The following is a 16390-nucleotide window of genomic DNA, read 5'->3' on the forward strand; positions in this document are numbered from 1 at the left end:
TGTGTGTTTTCTCTGGGAGGGTGTACTCACTGCAGTCTGTGAGTCTGTGCTCGGTGAAGGTTCCCTGCAGTCTGTGTGTGTTTTCTCTGGGAGGGGTGGACTCACTGCAGTCTGTGAGTCTGTGCTCGATGAAGGTTCCATGCAGTCTGTGTGTGTTTTCTCTGGGAGGGGTGGACTCGCTGCAGTCTGTGAGTCTGTGCTCGGTGAAGGTTCCCTGCAGTCTGTGTGTGTTTTCTCTGGGAGGACTCACTGCAGTCTGTGAGTCTGTGCACGGTGAAGGTTCCCTGGAGTCTGTGTATGTTTTCTCTTGGAGGGGTGGACTCGCTGCAGTCTGTGAGTCTGTGCTTGGTGAAGGTTCCCTGCAGTCTGTGTGTGTTTTCTCTGGGAGGGGTGGGCTCACTGCAGTCTGTGAGTCTGTGCTCAGTGAAGGTTTCCTGCAATCTGTGTATGTCTTCTCTGGGACTGTGCTCAGTGATGGTTTGCTGCAGTTTATGCCCGTTTTCTAAGGGGCGACTCACTGCAGTCTGTGAGTCTGTGCTCGGTGAAGGTTCCCTGCAGTGTGTGTGTGTTTTCTCTTGGAGGTGTTGACTCGCTGCAGTCTGTGAGTCTCTTCTCGGTGAAGGTTCCCTGCAGTCTGTGTGTGTTTTCTCTAGGAGGGGTGGACTCGCTGCAGTCTGTGAGTTTGTGCTTGGTGAAGGTTCCCTGCAGTCTGTGTGTGTTTTCTCTGGGAGGGGTGGACTCGTTGCAGTCTGTGAGTCTGTGCTTGGTGAAGGTTCCCTGCAGTCTGTGTGTGTTTCCTCTGGGAGGGGTGGACTCGCTGCAGTCTGTGAGTCTGTGCTCGGTGAAGGTTCCCTGCAGTCTGTCAGTCTGTGCTCGGTGAAGGTTCCCTGCAGTCTGTGTGTGTTTTCTCTGGGAGGGGTGGACTTACTGCAGTCTGTGCTCAGTGAAACTTCCCTGTAGTCTGTGTGTGTTTTCTCTGGGACGGATGGACTCACTGCAGTCTGTGCTCAGTGAAGGTTCGCTGCAGTCTATGACGGTTTTCTAAGGGGCGACTCACTGCAGTGTGTGAGTCTGTGCTTGGTGAAGGTTCCCTGCAGTCTGTGTGTGTTTTCTCTGGGAGGGGTGGACTCCCTGCAGTCTGTGAGTCTGTGCTCGGTGAACGTTCCCTGCAGTCTTTTTGTGTTTTCTCTGGGAGAACTCACTGCAGTCTGTGAGTCTGTGCTTGGTGAAGGTTCCCTGCAGTCTGTGTGTGTTTTCTCAGGGAGGACTCACTGCAGTCTGTGAGTCTGGGCTCGGTGAAGGTTCCCTGCAGTCTGTGAGTCTGGGCTTGGTGAAGGTTCCCTGGAGTCTGTGTGTGTTTTCTATGGGAGGGGTGAACTCACTGCAGTCTGTGAGTCTGTGCTCGGTGAAGGTTCCCTGCAGTCTGTGAGTCTGTGCTCGGTGAAGGTTCCCTGCAGTCTGTGTGTGTTTTCTCTTGGAGGTGTGGACTCGCTGCAGTCTGTGAGTCTGTGCTTGGTGAAGGTCCCCTGCAGTCTGTGAGTCTGGGCTCGGTGAAGGTTCCCTGCAGTCTGTGTGTGTTTTCTCTGGGAGGGGTGGACTCACTGCAGTCTGTGAGTCTGTTCTAGGTGAAGGTTCACTGCAGTCTGAGAGTCTGTGCTCGGTGAAGGTTCCCTGCAGTTTGTGTGTGTTTTCTCTTGGAGGTGCAGACTCGCTGCAGTCTGTGAGTCTGTGCTTGGTGAAGGTTCCCTGCAGTCTGTGAGTCTGTGCTCGGTGAAGGTTCCCTGCAGTCTGTGTGTGTTTTCTCTTGGAGGTGTGGACTCGCTGCAGTCTGTGAGTCTGAGCTTGGTGAAGGTTCCCTGCAGTCTGTGTGTGTTTCCTCTGGGAGGGGTGGACTCCCTGCAGTCTGTGAGTCTGTGCTCGGTGAAGGTTCCCTGCAGTCTGTGTGTGTTTCCTCTGGGAGGGGTGGACTCGCTGCAGTCTGTGAGTCTGTGCTCGGTGAAGGTTCCCTGCAGTCTGATTGTGTTTTCTCCGGGAGGGGTGGACTCACTGCAGTCTGTGAGTCTGTGCTCGGTGAAGGTTCCCTGCAGTCTGTGTGTGTTTCCTCTGGGAGGGGTGGACTCGCTGCAGTCTGTGAGTCTGTGCTCGGTGAAGGTTCCCTGCAGTCTGATTGTGTTTTCTCTGGGAGGGGTGGACTCACTGCAGTCTGTGAGACTGTGCTCTGTGAAGGTTCCCTGCAGTCTGTGAGAGTTTTCTCTGGGAGGGGTGAACTCACTGCAGTCTGTGAGTCTGTGCTCGGTGAAGGTTCCCTGCAGTCTGTGTGTGTTTTCTCTGGCAGGGGTGGACTCGCTGCAGTCTGTGAGTCTGTGCTCGGTGAAGGTTCCCTGCAGTCTGTGTGTGTTTTCTCTGGGAGGGGTGGACTCACTGCAGTCTGTGAGTCAGTGCTCGGTGAAGGTTCCCTGCAGTCTGTGAGAGTTTCCTCTGGGAGAGGTGAACTCACTGCAGTCTGTGAGTCTGTGCTCGGTGAAGGTTCCCTGCAGTCTGTGAGAGTTTTCTCTGGGAGGGGTGGACTCACTGCAGTCTGTGAGTCTGTGCTCCATGAAGGTTCCCTGCAATCTGTGTGTGTTTTCTCTGGGAGCGGTGGACTCCCTGCAGTCTGTGAGTCTGTGCTCGGTGAAGGTTCCCTGCAGTCTGTGTGTGTTTCCTCTGGGAGGGGTGGACTCGCTGCAGTCTGGGAGTCTGTGCTCGGTGAAGGTTCCCTGCAGTCTGTGTGTGTTTTCTCTGGGAGGGGTGGACTCACTGCAGTCTGTGAGACTGTGCTCTGTGAAGGTTCCCTGCAGTCTGTGAGAGTTTTCTCTGGGAGGGGTGAACTCACTGCAGTCTGTGAGTCTCTGCTCGGTGAAGGTTCCCTGCAGTCTGTGTGTGTTTTCTCTGGGAGGGGTGGACTCGCTGCAGTCTGTGAGTCTGTGCTCGGTGAAGGTTCCCTGCAGTCTGTGTGTGTTTTCTCTGGGAGCGGTGGACTCACTGCAGTCTGTGAGTCTGTGCTCGGTGAAGGTTCCCTGCAGTCTGTGAGAGTTTTCTCTGGGAGGGGTGGACTCACTGCAGTCTGTGAGTCTCGGCTCAATGAAGGTTCCATGCAGTCTGTTTGTGTTTCCTCTGGGTGGGGTGGACTCGCTGCAGTCTGTGAGTCTGTGCTCGATGAAGGTTCCCTGCAGTCTGTGTGTGTTTTCTCTGGGAGCGGTGGACTCACTGCAGTCTGTGAGTCTGTGCTCGGTGAAGGTTCCCTGCAGTCTGTGTGTGTTTTCTCTGGGAGGCGTGGACTCACTGCAGTCTGTGAGACTGTGCTCTGTGAAGGTTCCCTGCAGTCTGTGAGAGTTTTCTCTGGGAGGGGTGTACTCACTGCAGTCTGTGAGTCTGTGCTCGGTGAAGGTTCCCTGCAGTCTGTGTGTGTTTTCTCTGGGAGCGGTGGACTCACTGCAGTCTGTGAGTCTGTGCTCGGTGAAGGTTCCCTGCAGTCTGTGTGTGTTTTCTCTGGGAGGCGTGGACTCACTGCAGTCTGTGAGACTGTGCTCTGTGAAGGTTCCCTGCAGTCTGTGAGAGTTTTCTCTGGGAGGGGTGAACTCACTGCAGTCTGTGAGTCTGTGCTCGGTGAAGGTTCCCTGCAGTCTAAGTGTGTTTTCTCTGGGAGGGGTGGACTCGCTGCAGTCTGTGAGTCTGTGCTCGGTGAAGGTTCCCTGCAGTCTGTGTGTGTTTTCTCTGGGAGGGGTGGACTCACTGCAGTCTGTGAGTCAGTGCTCGGTGAAGGTTCCCTGCAGTCTGTGAGAGTTTCCTTTGGGAGAGGTGAACTCACTGCAGTCTGTGAGTCTGTGCTCGGTGAAGGTTCCCTGCAGTCTGTGAGAGTTTTCTCTGGGAGGGGTGGACTCACTGCAGTCTGTGAGTCTGTGCTCAATGAAGGTTCCATGCAGTCTGTTTGTGTTTCCTCTGGGTGGGGTGGACTCGCTGCAGTCTGTGAGTCTGTGCTCGATGAAGGTTCCCTGCAGTCTGTGTGTGTTTTCTCTGGGAGGGTGTACTCACTGCTGTCTGTGAGTCTGTGCTCGGTGAAGGTTCCCTGCAGTCTGTGTGTGTTTTCTCTGGGAGCGGTGGACTCACTGCAGTCTGTGAGTCTGTGCTCGATGAAGGTTCCATGCAGTCTGTGTGTGTTTTCTCTGGGAGGGGTGGACTTGCTGCAGTCTGTGAGTCTGTGCTCTGTGAAGGTTCCCTGCAGTCTGTGTGTGTTTTCTCTGGGAGGACTCACTGCAGTCTGTGAGTCTGTGCACGGTGAAGGTTCCCTGGAGTCTGTGTATGTTTTCTCTTGGAGGGGTGGACTCGCTGCAGTCTGTGAGTCTGTGCTCAGTGAAGGTTCCCTGCAATCTGTGTATGTCTTCTCTGGGACTGTGCTCAGTGAAGGTTTGCTGCAGTTTATGCCGGTTTTCTAAGGGGCGACTCACTGCAGTCTGTGAGTCTGTGCTCGGTGAAGGTTCCCTGCAGTGTGTGTGTGTTTTCTCTTGGAGGTGTTGACTCGCTGCAGTCTGTGAGTCTCTTCTCGGTGAAGGTTCCCTGCAGTCTGTGTGTGTTTTCTCTAGGAGGGGTGGACTCGCTGCAGTCTGTGAGTCTGTGCTTGGTGAAGGTTCCCTGCAGTCTGTGTGTGTTTTCTCTGGGAGGGGTGGACTCGCTGCAGTCTGTGAGTCTGTGCTTGGTGAAGGTTCCCTGCAGTCTGTGTGTGTTTCCTCTGTGAGGGGTGGACTCGCTGCAGTCTGTGAGTCTGTGCTCGGTGAAGGTTCCCTGCAGTCTGTGAGTCTGTGCTCGGTGAAGGTTCCCTGCAGTCTGTGTGTGTTTTCTCTGGGAGGGGTGGACTTACTGCAGTCTGTGCTCAGTGAAACTTCCCTGTAGTCTGTGTGTGTTTTCTCTGGGACGGATGGACTCACTGCAGTCTGTGCTCAGTGAAGGTTCGCTGCCGTCTATGACGGTTTTCTAAGGGGCGACTCACTGCAGTGTGTGAGTCTGGGCGTGGTGAAGGTTTCCTGCAGTCTGTGTGTGTTTCCTCTGGGAGAGGTGGACTCGCTACTGTCTGTGAGTCTGTGCTCGGTGAAGGTTCTCTGCAGTCTGTGTGTGTTTTCTCTGGGAGGGGTGGACTCACTGCAGTCTGTGAGTCTGTGCTCGGTGAAGGGTCCCTGCAGTCTGTGAGAGTTTTCTCTGGGAGGGGTGAACTCCCTGCAGTCTGTGAGTCTGTGCTCGGTGAAAGTTCCCTGCAGTCTGTGTGTGTTTCCTCTGGGAGGGGTGGACTCAATGAAGTCTGTGAGTCTGTGCTCGGTGAAGGTTCCCTACAGTCTGTGTGTGTTTTCTCTTGGAGGGGTGGACTCACTGCAGTCTGTGACTCAGTGCTCGGTGAAGATTCCCTGCAGTCTGTGAGAGTTGCCTCTGGGAGAGGTGAACTCACTGCAGTCTGTGAGTCTGTACTCGGTGAAGGCTCCCTGCAGTCTGTGAGAGTTTTCTCTGGGAGGGGTGAACTCCCTGCAGTCTGTGAGTCTGTGCTCGGTGAAGGTTCCCTGTAGTCTGTGTGTGTTTTCTCTGGGACGGATGGACTCACTGCAGTCTGTGCTCAGTGAACGTTCGCTGCAGTCTATGACGGTTTTCTAAGGGGCGACTCACTGCAGTGTGTGAGTCTGGGCGTGGTGAGGGTTCCCTGCAGTCTGTGTGTGTTTCCTCTGGGAGGGGTGGACTCGCTGCAGTCTGTGAGACTGTGCTCTGTGAAGGTTCCCTGCAGTCTGTGAGAGTTTTCTCTGGGAGGGGTGAACTCACTGCAGTCTGTGAGTCTGTGCTCGGTGAAGGTTCCCTGCAGTCTGTGTGTGTTTTCTCTGGGAGGGGTGGACTCGCTGCAGTCTGTGAGTCTGTGCTCGGTGAAGGTTCCCTGCAGTCTGTGTGTGTTTTCTCTGGGAGGGGTGGACTCACTGCAGTCTGTGAGTCAGTGCTCGGTGAAGGTTCCCTGCAGTCTGTGAGAGTTTCCTCTGGGAGAGGTGAACTCACTGCAGTCTGTGAGTCTGTGCTCGGTGAAGGTTCCCTGCAGTCTGTGAGAGTTTTCTCTGGGAGGGGTGGACTCACTGCAGTCTGTGAGTCTGTGCTCAATGAAGGTTCCATGCAGTCTGTTTGTGTTTCCTCTGGGTGGGGTGGACTCGCTGCAGTCTGTGAGTCTGTGCTCGATGAAGGTTCCCTGCAGTCTTTGTGTGTTTTCTCTGGGAGGGTGTACTCACTGCAGTCTGTGAGTCTGTGCTCGGTGAAGGTTCCCTGCAGTCTGTGTGTGTTTTCTCTGGGAGCGGTGGACTCACTGCAGTCTGTGAGTCTGTGCTCGGTGAAGGTTCCCTGCAGTCTGTGTGTGTTTTCTCTGGGAGGGGTGGACTCACTGCAGTCTGTGAGACTGTGCTCTGTGAAGGTTCCCTGCAGTCTGTGAGAGTTTTTTTCTGGGAGGGGTGAACTCACTGCAGTCTGTGAGTCTGTGCTCGGTGAAGGTTCCCTGCATTCTGTGTGTGTTTTCTCTGGGAGGGGTGGACTCGCTGCAGTCTGTGAGTCTGTGCTCGGTGAAGGTTCCCTGCAGTCTGTGTGTGTTTTCTCTGGGAGGGTGTACTCACTGCAGTCTGTGAGTCTGTTCTTGGTGAAGGTTCCCTGCAGTCTGTGTGTGTTTTCTCTGGGAGCGGTGGACTCACTGCAGTCTGTGAGTCTGTGCTCGATGAAGGTTCCATGCAGTCTGTGTGTGTTTTCTCTGGGAGGGGTAGACTCGCTGCAGTCTCTGAGTATGTGCTCGATGAAGGTTCCTTGCAGTCTGTGTGTGTTTTCTCTGGGAGGGGTGGACTCGCTGCAGTCTGTGAGTCTGTGCTCGGTGAAGGTTCCCTGCAGTCTGTGTGTGTTTTCTCTGGGAGGACTCACTGCAGTCTGTGAGTCTGTGCACGGTGAAGGTTCCCTGGAGTCTGTGTATGTTTTCTCTTGGAGGGGTGGACTCGCTGCAGTCTGTGAGTCTGTGCTTGGTGAAGGTTCCCTGCAGTCTGTGTGTGTTTTCTCTGGGAGGGGTGGACTCACTGCAGTCTGTGAGTCTGTGCTCAGTGAAGGTTCCCTGCAATCTGTGTATGTCTTCTCTGGGACTGTGCTCAGTGAAGGTTTGCTGCAGTTTATGCCGGTTTTCTAAGGGGCGACTCACTGCAGTCTGTGAGTCTGTGAGTCTGTGCTTGGTGAAGGTTCCCTGCAGTGTGTGTGTGTTTTCTCTTGGAGGTGTAGACTCGCTGCAGTCTGTGAGTCTCTTCTCGGTGAAGGTTCCCTGCAGTCTGTGTGTGTTTTCTCTAGGAGGGGTGGACTCGCTGCAGTCTGTGAGTCTGTGCTTGGTGAAGGTTCCCTGCAGTCTGTGTGTGTTTTCTCTGGGAGGGGTGGACTCGCTGCAATCTGTGAGTCTGTGCTTGGTGAAGGTTCCCTGCAGTCTGTGTGTGTTTTCTCTGGGAGGACTCCCTGCAGTCTGTGAGTATGTGCTCGGTGAAGGTTCCCTGGAGTCTGTGTATGTTTTCTATTGGAGGGGTGGACTCGCTGCAGTCTGTGAGTCTGTGCTTGGTGAAGGTTCCCTGCAGTCTGTGTGTCTTTTCTCTGGGAGGGGTGGACTCACTGCAGTCTGTGAGTCTGTGCTCAGTGACGGTTCCCTGCAATCTGTGTATGTTTTCTCTGGGACTGTGCTCAGTGAAGGTTTGCTGCAGTTTATGCCGGTTTTCTAAGGGGCGACTCACTGCAGTCTGTGAGTCTGTGCTCGGTGAAGGTTCCCTGCAGTGTGTGTGTGTGTTTTCTCTTGGAGGTGTAGACTCGCTGCAGTCTGTGAGTCTGTGCTCGGTGAAGGTTCCCTGCATTCTGTGTGTGTTTTCTCTAGGAGGGGTGGACTCGCTGCAGTCTGTGAGTCTGTGCTTGGTGAAAGTTCGCTGCAGTCTGTGTGTGTTTTCTCTGGGAGGGTGTACTCGCTGCAGTCTGTGAGTCTGTGCTTGGTGAAGGTTCCCTGCAGTCTGTGAGTGTTTTCTCTGGGAGGGGTGGACTCCCTGCAGTCTGTGAGTCTGTGCTCGGTGAAGGTTCCCTGCAATCTGTGTGTGTTTTCTCTGGGAGGGGTGGACTCGCTGCAGTCTGTGAGTCTGTGCTTGGTGAAGGTTCCCTGCAGTCTGTGTGTGTTTTCTCTGGGAGGGGTGGACTCGCTGCAGTCTGTGAGTCTGTGCTCGGTGAAGGTTCCCTGCAGTCTGTGAGTCTGTGCTCGGTGAAGGTTCCCTGCAGTCTGTGTGTGTTTTCTCTGGGAGGGGTGGACTTACTGCAGTCTGTGCTCAGTGAAACTTCCCTGTAGTCTGTGTGTGTTTTCTCTGGGACGGATGGACTCACTGCAGTCTGCGCTCAGTGAAGGTTCGCTGCAGTCTATGACAGTTTTCTAAGGGGCGACTCACTGCAGTGTGTGAGTCTGGGCGTGGTGAAGGTTCCCTGCAGTCTGTGTGTGTTTCCTCTGGGAGAGGTGGACTTGCTACAGTCTGTGAGTCTGTGCTCGGTGAAGGTTCTCTGCAGTCTGTGTGTGTTTTCTCTGGGAGGGGTGTACTCACTGCAGTCTGTGAGTCTGTGCTCGGTGAAGGTTCCCTGCAGTCTGTGAGAGTTTTCTCTGGGAGGGGTGAACTCCCTGCAGTCTGTGAGTCTGTGCTCGGTGAAGGTTCCCTGCAGTCAGTGTGTGTTTCCTCTGGGAGGGGTGGACTCACTGCAGTCTGTGAGTCTGTGCTTGGTGAAGGTTCCCTGCAGTCTGTGTGTGTTTTCTCTTGGAGGGGTGGACTCACTGCAGTCTGTGACTCAGTGCTCGGTGAAGATTCCCTGCAGTCTGTGAGAGTTTCCTCTGGGAGAGGTGAACTCACTGCAGTCTGTGAGTCTGTGCTCGGTGTAGGTTCCCTGCAGTCTGTGAGAGTTTTCTCTGGGAGGGGTGGACTCACTGCAGTCTGTGAGTCTGTGATCAATGAAGGTTCCATGCAGTCGGTTTGTGTTTCCTCTGGGAGGGGTGGAGTCGCTGCAGTCTGTGAGTCTGTGCTCCATGAAGGTTCCCTGCAATCTGTGTGTGTTTTCTCTGGGAGCGGTGGACTCACTGCAGTCTGTGAGTCTGTGCTCGATGAAGGTTCCATGCAGTCTGTGTGTGTTTTCTCTGGGAGGGGTGGACTTGCTGCAGTCTGTGAATCTGTGCTCGATGAAGGTTCCTTGCAGTCTGTGTGTGTTTTCTCTGGGAGGGGTGGACTCGCTGCAGTCTGTGAGTCTGTGCTCGGTGAAGGTTCCCTGCAGTCTGTGTGTGTTTTCTCTGGGAGGACTCACTGCAGTCTGTGAGTCTGTGCACGGTGAAGGTTCCCTGGAGTCTGTGTATGTTTTCTCTTGGAGGGGTGGACTCGCTGCAGTCTGTGAGTCTGTGCTTGGTGAAGGTTCCCTGCAGTCTGTGTGTGTTTTCTCTGGGAGGGGTGGACTCACTGCAGTCTGTGAGTCTGTGCTCAGTGATGGTTCCCTGCAATCTGTGTATGTCTTCTCTTGGACTGTGCTCAGTGAAGGTTTGCTGCAGTTTATGCCGGTTTTCTAAGGGGCGACTCACTGCAGTCTGTGAGTCTGTGAGTCTGTGCTCGGTGAAGGTTCCCTGCAGTGTGTGTGTGTTTTCTCTTGGAGGTGTAGACTCGCTGCAGTCTGTGAGTCTCTTCTCGGTGAAGGTTCCCTGCAGTCTGTGTGTGTTTTCTCTAGGAGGGGTGGACTCGCTGCAGTCTGTGAGTCTGTGCTTGGTGAAGGTTCCCTGCAGTCTGTGTGTGTTTTCTCTGGGAGGGGTGGACTCGCTGCAGTCTGTGAGTCTGTGCTTGGTGAAGGTTCCCTGCAGTCTGTGTGTGTTTTCTCTGGGAGGACTCACTGCAGTCTGTGAGTATGTGCTCGGTGAAGGTTCCCTGGAGTCTGTGTATGTTTTCTATTGGAGGGGTGGACTCGCTGCAGTCTGTGAGTCTGTGCTTGGTGAAGGTTCCCTGCAGTCTGTGTGTCTTTTCTCCGGGAGGGGTGGACTCACTGCAGTCTGTGAGTCTGTGCTAAGTGAAGGTTCCCTGCAATCTGTGTATGTTTTCTCTGGGACTGTGCTCAGTGAAGGTTTGCTGCAGTTTATGCCGGTTTTCTAAGGGGCGACTCACTGCAGTCTGTGAGTCTGTGCTCGGTGAAGGTTCCCTGCAGTGTGTGTGTGTGTTTTCTCTTGGAGGTGTAGACTCGCTGCAGTCTGTGAGTCTGTGCTCGGTGAAGGTTCCCTGCAGTCTGTGTGTGTTTTCTCTAGGAGGGGTGGACTCGCTGCAGTCTGTGAGTCTGTGCTTGGTGAAAGTTTGCTGCAGTCTGTGTGTGTTTTCTCTGGGAGGGGTGTACTCGCTGCAGTCTGTGAGTCTGTGCTTGGTGAAGGTTCCCTGCAGTCTGTGTGTGTTTTCTCTGGGAGGGGTGGACTCCCTGCAGTCTGTGAGTCTGTGCTCGGTGAAGGTTCCCTGCAATCTGTGTGTGTTTTCTCTGGGAGGGGTGGACTCGCTGCAGTCTGTGAGTCTGTGCTTGGTGAAGGTTCCCTGCAGTCTGTGTGTGTTTTCTCTGGGAGGGGTGGACTCGCTGCAGTCTGTGAGTCTGTGCTCGGTGAAGGTTCCCTGCAGTCTGTGAGTCTGTGCTCGGTGAAGGTTCCCTGCAGTCTGTGTGTGTTTTCTCTGGGAGGGGTGGACTTACTGCAGTCTGTGCTCAGTGAAACTTCCCTGTAGTCTGTGTGTGTTTTCTCTGGGACGGATGGACTCACTGCAGTCTGTGCTCAGTGAAGGTTCGCTGCAGTCTATGACGGTTTTCTAAGGGGCGACTCACTGCAGTGTGTGAGTCTGGGCGTGGTGAAGGTTCCCTGCAGTCTGTGTGTGTTTCCTCTGGGAGAGGTGGACTTGCTACAGTCTGTGAGTCTGTGCTCGGTGAAGGTTCTCTGCAGTCTGTGTGTGTTTTCTCTGGGAGGGGTGTACTCACTGCAGTCTGTCAGTCTGCGCTCGGTGAAGGTTCCCTGCAGTCTGTGAGAGTTTTCTCTGGGAGGGGTGAACTCCCTGCAGTCTGTGAGTCTGTGCTCGGTGAAGGTTCCCTGCAGTCTGTGTGTGTTTCCTCTGGGAGGGGTGGACTCACTGCAGTCTGTGAGTCTGTGCTTGGTGAAGGTTCCCTGCAGTCTGTGTGTGTTTTCTCTTGGAGTGGTGGACTCACTGCAGTCTGTGACTCAGTGCTCGGTGAAGATTCCCTGCAGTCTTTGAGAGTTTCCTCTGGGAGAGGTGAACTCACTGCAGTCTGTGAGTCTGTGCTCGGTGTAGGTTCCCTGCAGTCTGTGAGAGTTTTCTCTGGGAGGGGTGGACTCACTGCAGTCTGTGAGTCTGTGATCAATGTAGGTTCCATGCAGTCGGTTTGTGTTTCCTCTGGGAGGGGTGGACTCGCTGCAGTCTATGAGTCTGTGCTCCATGAAGGTTCCCTGCAATCTGTGTGTGTTTTCTCTGGGAGCGGTGGCCTCACTGCAGTCTGTGAGTCTGTGCTCGATGAAGGTTCCATGCAGTCTGTGTGTGTTTTCTCTGGGAGGGGTGGACTTGCTGCAGTCTGTGAATCTGTGCTCGATGAAGGTTCCTTGCAGTCTGTGTGTGTTTTCTCTGGGAGGGGTGGACTCGCTGCAGTCTGTGAGTCTGTGCTCGGTGAAGGTTCCCTGCAGTCTGTGTGTGTTTTCTCTGGGAGGACTCACTGCAGTCTGTGAGTATGTGCTCGGTGAAGGTTCCCTGGAGTCTGTGTATGTTTTCTATTGGAGGGGTGGACTCGCTGCAGTCTGTGAGTCTGTGCTTGGTGAAGGTTCCCTGCAGTCTGTGTGTCTTTTCTCTGGGAGGGGTGGACTCACTGCAGTCTGTGAGTCTGTGATCAATGAAGGTTCCATGCAGTCGGTTTGTGTTTCCTCTGGGAGGGGTGGACTCGCTGCAGTCTGTGAGTCTGTGCTCCATGAAGGTTCCCTGCAATCTGTGTGTGTTTTCTCTGGGAGCGGTGGACTCACTGCAGTCTGTGAGTCTGTGCTCGATGAAGGTTCCATGCAGTCTGTGTGTGTTTTCTCTGGGAGGGGTGGACTTGCTGCAGTCTGTGAATCTGTGCTCGATGAAGGTTCCTTGCAGTCTGTGTGTGTTTTCTCTGGGAGGGGTGGACTCGCTGCAGTCTGTGAGTCTGTGCTCGGTGAAGGTTCCCTGCAGTCTGTGTGTGTTTTCTCTGGGAGGACTCACTGCAGTCTGTGAGTCTGTGCACGGTGAAGGTTCCCTGGAGTCTGTGTATGTTTTCTCTTGGAGGGGTGGACTCGCTGCAGTCTGTGAGTCTGTGCTTGGTGAAGGTTCCCTGCAGTCTGTGTGTCTTTTCTCTGGGAGGGGTGGACTCACTGCAGTCTGTGAGTCTGTGATCAATGAAGGTTCCATGCAGTCGGTTTGTGTTTCCTCTGGGAGGGGTGGACTCGCTGCAGTCTGTGAGTCTGTGCTCCATGAAGGTTCCCTGCAATCTGTGTGTGTTTTCTCTGGGAGCAGTGGACTCACTGCAGTCTGTGAGTCTGTGCTCGATGAAGGTTCCATGCAGTCTGTGTGTGTTTTCTCTGGGAGGGGTGGACTTGCTGCAGTCTGTGAATCTGTGCTCGATGAAGGTTCCTTGCAGTCTGTGTGTGTTTTCTCTGGGAGGGGTGGACTCGCTGCAGTCTGTGAGTCTGTGCTCGGTGAAGGTTCCCTGCAGTGTGTGTGTGTTTTCTCTGGGAGGACTCACTGCAGTCTGTGAGTCTGTGCACGGTGAAGGTTCCCTGGAGTCTGTGTATGTTTTCTCTTGGAGGGGTGGACTCACTGCAGTCTGTGAGTCTGTGCTTGGTGAAGGTTCCCTGCAGTCTGTGTGTGTTTTCTCTGGGAGGGGTGGACTCACTGCAGTCTGTGAGTCTGTGCTCAGTGAAGGTTCCCTGCAATCTGTGTATGTCTTCTCTGGGACTGTGCTCAGTGAAGGTTTGCTGCAGTTTATGCCGGTTTTCTAAGGGGTGACTCACTGCAGTCTGTGAGTCTGTGAGTCTGTGCTCGGTGAAGGTTCCCTGCAGTGTGTGTGTGTTTTCTCTTGGAGGTGTAGACTCGCTGCAGTCTGTGAGTCTCTTCTCGGTGAAGGTTCCCTGCAGTCTGTGTGTGTTTTCTTTAGGAGGGGTGGACTCGCTGCAGTCTGTGAGTCTGTGCTTGGTGAAGGTTCCCTGCAGTCTGTGTGTGTTTTCTCTGGGAGGGGTGGACTCGCTGCAGTCTGTGAGTCTGTGCTTGGTGAAGGTTCCCTGCAGTCTGTGTTTTTTCTCTGGGAGGACTCACTGCAGTCTGTGAGTATGTGCTCGGTGAAAGTTCCCTGGAGTCTGTGTATGTTTTCTATTGGAGGGGTGGACTCGCTGCAGTCTGTGAGTCTGTGCTTGGTGAAGGTTCCCTGCAGTCTGTGTGTCTTTTCTCTGGGAGGGGTGGACTCACTGCAGTCTGTGAGTCTGTGCTCAGTGAAGGTTCCCTGCAATCTGTGTATGTTTTCTCTGGGACTGTGCTCAGTGAAGGTTTGCTGCAGTTTATGCCGGTTTTCTAAGGGGCGACCCACTGCAGTCTGTGAGTCTGTGCTCGGTGAAGGTTCCCTGCAGTGTGTGTGTGTTTTTTCTCTTGGAGGTGTAGACTCGCTGCAGTCTGTGAGTCTGTGCTCGGTGAAGGTTCCCTGCAGTCTGTGTGTGTTTTCTCTAAGAGGGGTGGACTCGCTGCAGTCTGTGAGTCTGTGCTTGGTGAAAGTTCGCTGCAGTCTGTGTGTGTTTTCTCTGGGAGGGGTGTACTCGCTGCAGTCTGTGAGTCTGTGCTTGGTGAAGGTTCCCTGCAGTCTGTGTGTGTTTTCTCTGGGAGGGGTGGACTCCCTGCAGTCTGTGAGTCTGTGCTCGGTGAAGGTTCCCTGCAATCTGTGTGTGTTTTCTCTGGGAGGGGTGGACTCGCTGCAGTCTGTGAGTCTGTGCTTGGTGAAGGTTCCCTGCAGTCTGTGTGTGTTTTCTCTGGGAGGGGTGGATTCGCTGCAGTCTGTGAGTCTGTGCTCGGTGAAGGTTCCCTGCAGTCTGTGAGTCTGTGCTCGGTGAAGGTTCCCTGCAGTCTGTGTGTGTTTTCTCTGGGAGTGGTGGACTTACTGCAGTCTGTGCTCAGTGAAACTTCCCTGTAGTCTGTGTGTGTTTTCTCTGGGACGGATGGACTCACTGCAGTCTGTGCTCAGTGAAGGTTCGCTGCAGTCTATGACGGTTTTCTAAGGGGCGACTCACTGCAGTGTGTGAGTCTGGGCGTGGTGAAGGTTCCCTGCAGTCTGTGTGTGTTTCCTCTGGGAGAGGTGGACTTGCTACAGTCTGTGAGTCTGTGCTCGGTGAAGGTTCTCTGCAGTCTGTGTGTGTTTTCTCTGGGAGGGGTGTACTCACTGCAGTCTGTGAGTCTGTGCTCGGTGAAGGTACCCTGCAGTCTGTGAGAGTTTTCTCTGGGAGGGGTGAACTCCCTGCAGTCTGTGAGTCTGTGCTCGGTGAAGGTTCCCTGCAGTCTGTGTGTGTTTCCTCTGGGAGGGGTGGACTCACTGCAGTCTGTGAGTCTGTGCTTGGTGAAGGTTCCCTGCAGTCTGTGTGTGTTTTCTCTTGGAGGGGTGGACTCACTGCAGTCTGTGACTCAGTGCTCGGTGAAGACTCCCTGCAGTCTGTGAGAGTTTCCTCTGGGAGAGGTGAACTCACTGCAGTCTGTGAGTCTGTGCTCGGTGTAGGTTCCCTGCAGTCTGTGAGAGTTTTCTCTGGGAGGGGTGGACTCACTGCAGTCTGTGAGTCTGTGATCAATGAAGGTTCCATGCAGTCGGTTGTGTTTCCTCTGGGAGGGGTGGACTCGCTGCAGTCTGTGAGTCTGTGCTCCATGAAGGTTCCCTGCAATCTGTGTGTGTTTTCTCTGGGAGCGGTGGACTCACTGCAGTCTGTGAGTCTGTGCTCGATGAAGGTTCCATGCAGTCTGTGTGTGTTTTCTCTGGGAGGGGTGGACTTGCTGCAGTCTGTGAATCTGTGCTCGATGAAGGTTCCTTGCAGTCTGTGTGTGTTTTCTCTGGGAGGGGTGGACTCGCTGCAGTCTGTGAGTCTGTGCTCGGTGAAGGTTCCCTGCAGTCTGTGTGTGTTTTCTCAGGGAGGACTCACTGCAGTCTGTGAGTATGTGCTCGGTGAAGGTTCCCAGGAGTCTGTGTATGTTTTCTATTGGAGGGGTGGACTCGCTGCAGTCTGTGAGTCTGTGCTTGGTGAAGGTTCCCTGCAGTCTGTGTGTGTTTTCTCTGGGAGGGGTGGACTTACTGCAGTCTGTGCTCAGTGAAACTTCCCTGTAGTCTGTGTGTGTTTTCTCTGGGACGGATGGACTCACTGCAGTCTGTGCTCAGTGAAGGTTCGCTGCAGTCTATGACGGTTTTCTAAGGGGCGACTCACTGCAGTGTGTGAGTCTGTGCTTGGTGAAGGTTCCCTGCAGTCTGTGTTTTTTCTCTGGGAGGACTCACTGCAGTCTGTGAGTATGTGCTCGGTGAAAGTTCCCTGGAGTCTGTGTATGTTTTCTATTGGAGGGGTGGACTCGCTGCAGTCTGTGAGTCTGTGCTTGGTGAAGGTTCCCTGCAGTCTGTGTGTCTTTTCTCTGGGAGGGGTGGACTCACTGCAGTCTGTGAGTCTGTGCTCAGTGAAGGTTCCCTGCAATCTGTGTATGTTTTCTCTGGGACTGTGCTCAGTGAAGGTTTGCTGCAGTTTATGCCGGTTTTCTAAGGGGCGACCCACTGCAGTCTGTGAGTCTGTGCTCGGTGAAGGTTCCCTGCAGTGTGTGTGTGTTTTTTCTCTTGGAGGTGTAGACTCGCTGCAGTCTGTGAGTCTGTGCTCGGTGAAGGTTCCCTGCAGTCTGTGTGTGTTTTCTCTAAGAGGGGTGGACTCGCTGCAGTCTGTGAGTCTGTGCTTGGTGAAAGTTTGCTGCAGTCTGTGTGTGTTTTCTCTGGGAGGGGTGTACTCGCTGCAGTCTGTGAGTCTGTGCTTGGTGAAGGTTCCCTGCAGTCTGTGTGTGTTTTCTCTGGGAGGGGTGGACTCCCTGCAGTCTGTGAGTCTGTGCTCGGTGAAGGTTCCCTGCAATCTGTGTGTGTTTTCTCTGGGAGGGGTGGACTCGCTGCAGTCTGTGAGTCTGTGCTTGGTGAAGGTTCCCTGCAGTCTGTGTGTGTTTTCTCTGGGAGGGGTGGATTCGCTGCAGTCTGTGAGTCTGTGCTCGGTGAAGGTTCCCTGCAGTCTGTGAGTCTGTGCTCG

This window comes from Lissotriton helveticus, chromosome 3_1 (genome assembly GCF_964261635.1).
Source record: "Lissotriton helveticus chromosome 3_1, aLisHel1.1, whole genome shotgun sequence".
Taxonomy (NCBI): domain Eukaryota; kingdom Metazoa; phylum Chordata; class Amphibia; order Caudata; family Salamandridae; genus Lissotriton; species Lissotriton helveticus.